The sequence below is a fragment of the Cottoperca gobio genome, chromosome 24 (genome assembly GCF_900634415.1).
Source record: "Cottoperca gobio chromosome 24, fCotGob3.1, whole genome shotgun sequence".
Lineage (NCBI taxonomy): Eukaryota > Metazoa > Chordata > Actinopteri > Perciformes > Bovichtidae > Cottoperca > Cottoperca gobio.
The window spans coordinates 1,630,394-1,636,386 of NC_041378.1; the positions used below are offsets into that span (position 1 = coordinate 1,630,394).

The 5,993-nt window shown below is 42.6% G+C and overlaps 1 pseudogene; it reads right to left on the minus strand.

Annotated features, from left to right (window-relative positions):
• Positions 1-947: 947 nt before the first annotated feature.
• Positions 948-5,993, minus strand: part of LOC115003879 (cytochrome P450 2K1-like) — a 5,606-nt pseudogene continuing 560 nt past the window's right edge.

Consider the following 5,993-nt stretch of genomic DNA (forward strand, 5'->3'; position numbering starts at 1 on the left):
GGGGTGTCTGCAAATTGTTTGGCTCCGTGTTGTACTTTCATCCCAAATAACACAGCCCCTGATGGATCCTTTACCAGAGCTTTGAAAGGACTTGACCGACTCAGCAAAGAGCCAGCATCAAACAGTGGGGTACTCATAGACTATGATATAGAGCAGGAACACGACAGCCAGGAAGATGATTTCGTGTGAATAACTCTACAAAGTGTTCTTTGCTGCCATACCGAAGCCACTGACTTTATTGTAGTTACAGTCTCTCAGTCGTATACAGATATTACAATCTTATACAGACATTAAAAGTTTACTAATATTTACTGTCTTTTACTGGAAGTGTTTTTTATTATACTGAAGCTAATTGTCTTTATGCTGGAATAACAAATGAAGTTCTTTGGTTTTATACAGAAGGTATTTTTTATGACTGGAATAAAAACAAGTGCACTATGAATGTATTCTTGTATACCATATGATGAATTTGTACACCACTCGGTGCCTTATATTTACTGGAGATTATACACACCATAAATGGTGTGTAAAGGGGGAATTGTCAGGTAAATTAATCCATATTGGAAAGACTATCGTATGTATTTGTTTACCTCAATCAATATATATATATCTACACTACGAATATGTTTGAATCGGCTCAATAAAGACTAAAGACAATAAAGACTAAATAATAAAGTTAACTGTCTATTGGCATAGCAGGAAGTGTACAAAATTTACATAAACAATTTGACTAGTTCAACTCATAAGGGTGTCGCCTCTTCTCATTGGTCCACGTTGGCGCGGTCACACCCCTTGGAGAGCAGTGTTATGACGAGATGGTTTGTAGACCTGTAACTTTTTACAAGAGAAACGTACCTGGAGTGTATACATTCATAACTAATATAGTGCTAATTATACATGTTGTGCAAAAATACATATTGATTGAGGTGGACAAATACATGTGATAATCATCAAGTGTAAATGAATACAATCAGAGTTATTTACTTCACACCAGCTACAGCAACCCAGTTACAGTTCTTAACTCTTGCATCTCAAGTTACAAGAAATCATTTTAGTAATAGGTTCAAGATGATTGTGCTCTGCAGGTATACATAGTAAGTAGCTAATAAAGCATTTTGATTGCTAGCAAATGAGCACTTCTAAGGCATCTATTCTACATCCATTTTTTAAATTACTTCAGTGTTGTTGAACATGGTCACTCCTGTTAAACTCCTCATACACGGGGGGTAACACACAGTTTATGAGGTAAGGGTTTGAGGCTAAAGTCGAAATTTGGAGTCAGATCCAGTTCATCCTCTGAAATTCCAGGAGGAGGAGTGAAACAAAAGTGCTGCAGGAGGCTGGTGAAAAAGAGGAAGAGCTCCATCCTGGTCAGACCCTCTCCGGGACAAAATCTGCGGCCTGTAAGAGAGAGGGAAGGAAAGCTTCAGGTCATCTGCCAGTAAACTAATAATTAACAGGAAAGGAATCTGCTCACAAACCTGCAGAGAAAGGAATGAAGGCATCTCGCTTCACAAACTTCCCGTCTTTGTCCAGGAAGTGAGCAGGATAAAAGCTGTGTGGGTTCTCCCACTCACTCTCATCATACATGACGGATGTTAGGAGAGGAATCACTGTGGTTCCCTGTAGGCCATGCAGAAATTCAAAAGATTTCTATTATGATATGTGATAGTATTATCTTAAAACTCTTAAAAATGTCTCACATTAAGAAAATATTTGCAACATGTAACAACTGTCATATTTTGTTTTAGAGCATGAAGATGAGTATGGAGGGATATTAGGAGTTTTATTCAGTTGGACCTTCTTAATGAAGTGACCCTGGAAGGTTACATCTTGGGTAGTTTTGAGAGGAAGGGACATGGGGGCAATGCTTGCCATCCTCTGTGTTTCATGGAGGACAGCATTGACGAAGGGCAGGTTCTTCCTGTCCTCGGCATGCACTTGATGATGTCCTATCACCCTGCTCAGCTCCTCCTGGACCTGGTCTGGAAGATGAAAAGCTTTTGTTTTTATGAAGACAATTTACTCACATAGTGTGGCTTGGACTGAATGATTTTCAGTGAAAGTTTTGGATATCTCATCTTCTTACCTTGTATTTTTGGATACTTGGTCATAAACAAAAGTGCCCATCTCAGTGTAGTTGATGTTGTGTCAGTGCCATCACTAAACAGGTTCAGAACTGTTGCCATAAGGTTTTCATCGTGGAAGTGACTGTTGGTAATCCCAGATTCCTTAAAGTAAAGATTTATCAGCGCATTTCTTCAAACAAATCTTTTCCTAAAATTAGATTTATTTTTTCAATTTGTGTAAAAGAAGACAAAACGGCCAATGTAATGTACACAGCATCTGGCCGGGTCTCCTTAGGCTGCGTAAGAGAGAAAATGCCCTGCCATTCTAGCTGGTGTTTGTGTATGTACCGGGTCCGTGTCCGCAGCATCTCACACCCAGCTCCAATTAATTTGAAACGATTTCTGTGGACTTTCGCGGTAGCAATATTTTTTATCCTAACATGGCATATATTTTTTATTTACTTATTGATGCGTATAATGTGAAATTAGATCAGAAATATGTGCGACACGGTGTGATGGAGTGGAGCCAAGGCGTAAAAGCTTGCCCAGCTCACCTGGGTTTCAGTTAAGGCCTGCATCTTTTTACGTGATGACAACCAAGGCATTTAGTGTATGTTTATGTCTGTAAACTGTTATACTCCTACTTAGAAATGTGACTGTTGAAGAACACAATGCTGTGTACATTCAGCACAATATTTACACAGATTCCAACTATATCTTAGCTTCATAAACAATTTTGATATATATGTTTTCCAACCTCCAGATTTAGCTTTTGGACAAGAAAGGCGTCCACAAGGCCTCTGCACATCTGTGGTACGAGGGTCTCTTTCAAACGACTGATTATCTCCAAGTTCTGTTTCCTACTGGCATTACCCAATCTGAAGAAAAGCTTCCTGTCAGCAATCCATTTGAAGAACCAGGGGAACATGTTGTACACCTGTCAAAGAACAAAAAGGTATAATTTTTCACTTTCACATTTCAACATCTCCTTTCCAAAAGCTGTTTCAGTGCTCACTGGACAGGGGAAGCGGTGTGGAATTGTACCTGTGCGCAAAAACATTGGCCCTAACCTCAGTACATTTGAAGTGTTTTTAAAACATTATATTAAAACATCTCCTCACGGAGGTCTCAACTTTTATACATCCTTATCAGTTTGCCTACCTGCCAGAGCGGGGGTTGAGAATGCACTACTTACACTGAACAACAGTACTTATGAACACCTTGAACAACCCAACAGACTTGTGAAGATTGCATTTTTTGATTATAGCTGTGTGTTTAAAACCATCCCGTACCAACTACTGGTGTAAAGGTGACTGTTCTTGGATCCTCATTCTTTGGATTAAAGATTTTATCCTGATTTGTACCCAGATAGTTTGATTCAACACAGCTATTGCCTCCCCCGGGGTTTATGAATAGAGGTGACATACAAAACAAATATAACTGAAATAAGACAATTCATAAAAGAGAGAGAAAATAACCACCAGAATCCGGAGTTGAAGGGGGGGGGGAATATTGTTTGTCCACAATGAGAAATTAGTTCATCAGCTGAAGGGCCTGAGGTGAAGGGGAGCTTCCCACCGTGTTTACCATGTTTTGTGGGCAGCCATCTACTGTCACTGTTCTGTTCCTTTAAGGCTTGCTCACCCAGTAGTGTGCCACTCACCTCACTCACCTGCTATCCACCTCCTCTGCCCCTCATCTGACTCCCTGCTGCAAACAATTAAGCCTCAGTAGTATTTAAGCCTCCAGCGCTCTTCCCTAAACAGATCTCTCGTCTCCTGCTTCACCTGCTTCGCCTGCTTCGCGACCCCGACTTACCTCTTGCCCGCTACCTGTTGGTTCGGATTCGTTTCAAGTGAATGTTGGCCTCCGCCAGGGCTGCACTTTATCACCAATCCTGTTCGTGATTTTCATGGATAGGATATCGAGGCGTAGTCGTGGAGGAGAGGGGTTGCAGTTCGGTGACCTGAGGATCTCATCGCTGCTCTTTGCAGATGATGTGGTCCTTATGGCATCATCGGTCTGTGACCTTCAACAGTCACTGGATCAGTTCGCAGCCGAGTGTGAAGCGGTTGGGATGAGGATCAGCACCTCAAAATGTGAGGCCATGGCTCTCAGCAGGAAACCGGTGGATTGCCTACTCCGGGTAGGGAATGAGCCATTACCCCAAGTGAAGGAGTTCAAGTACCTCGGGGTCTTGTTCGCGAGTGAGGGCACGATGGAGCGAGAGATTGGCCGGAGAATCGGAGCAGTGGGGGCGGTATTACAGTCACTTTACCGCACCGTTGTAACGAAAAGAGAGCTGAGCCAGAAGGCAAAGCTCTCAATATACCGGTCGATCTTCGTTCCTACCCTCACCTATGGTCATGAAGGCTGGGTCATGACCGAAAGAACGAGATCACGGGTACAAGCGGCCGAAATGGGTTTTCTCAGACGGGTGGCTGGCGTCTCCCTTAGAGATAGGGTGAGAAGCTCAGCCATCCGTGAGAGACTCGGAGTAGAGCCGTTGCTCCTTTACGTTGAAAGGAGCCAGTTGAGGTGGTTCGGGCATCTAGTAAGGATGCCACCTGGGCGCCTCCCTAGGGAGGTGTTCCAGGCACGTCCAGCTGGGAGGAGACCCCGGGGAAGACCCAGGACTCGGTGGAGAGATTATATCTCCTCACTGGCCTGGGAACGCCTCAGGATCCCCCAGTCGGAGCTGGAGGATGTGGCCCGGAGAAGGGAAGATTGGGGTTCCTTACTGGAGCTGCTGCCCCCGCGACCCGATCCCGGATAAGCTGTAGACGATGGATGGATGGATAGAGCGTGGGTGCTTAGAAGTGAGGGTGTTTGGTATTGCTCTCCCTATGTAAGTGTGTGCTTATGTTGGTCTGTGTGTTTGGTTTGGAAGGGGGGGGACTACATTTTGTATTTTGTGTGTTGCACCATGACCTTCCAAATTGTCCATTTTGGATTCCCAAAGTTCAATTTTACCTGGACCTTGATCTTGAATTTTTTAATTAAAACGTTTTTCATTCCAGGTGCAATAGTTTATCTGCTATTCACAACACTAAACTGAAATTAAAAGTTTCACAAAAATATAAAATGATACCTGTATTGAAGGAGAGCCCAAAAGTGAACTTTGTTCATGCCATCTACCAGGGACGTAAACTCTGGATCATCATATTCATATCTGTTGCCATAGACCATGGAGCAGATAATATTAGAGACTGCAAAATATATTGGTTTGGTCGTATCAAAAGCTTCTCCTGTGACATGGAAACAGAAGAAAATGGAAATTATTATATTTTCTTCACAGAAAATGTTGCTCACATAATTATGATAAGACATTTACTTTTGAATTTCTTCAGCTCTCCAATGACGTGGTGACATTCCTCAATTAGTTTGTCCTCGCACGCCTTCTTGCCCATCCCAAAGTCTCTCAGGTTAGTCAAGGCAAAGCGCCTCATCACTCTCCATGATTCCCCGTTGGACCATATAATGCCTGAATTGAAGTGTTTCAACAGAATATGTTAAACACACAACTGAGGATTGAAGGTTGAATAGAAGAAGAAGAAGAAGAAGAAGAAGGGAAATATATCTTCATTTTTTCTTTCCGTACCATGCCCTTGATGAAATTCCTCCATAAGGAGCATTGGACCTCTGTCTGCAAACTCATCAGCATGGTTAACAGTGCCTCCTTTACCGTCTTGTATCCTGTCAGGACCACCACTTTCTTTGGTCCCATGTAGAAGGTGAACACTGATCCATATTTCTTGGAAAGCTAAGAACAGCATAATATCATGACATTTTCTTAGACACAAAAACAAAAAAAGTAAACAAGATGAGAAAGCTGCCCCAGAAACAACAAACTACCCTACAGAAAGCTACTCCTCTGCACTGCCTCACCTTCAGTAATGTGTGGTAGGGTCTCCTGAGGTCAAG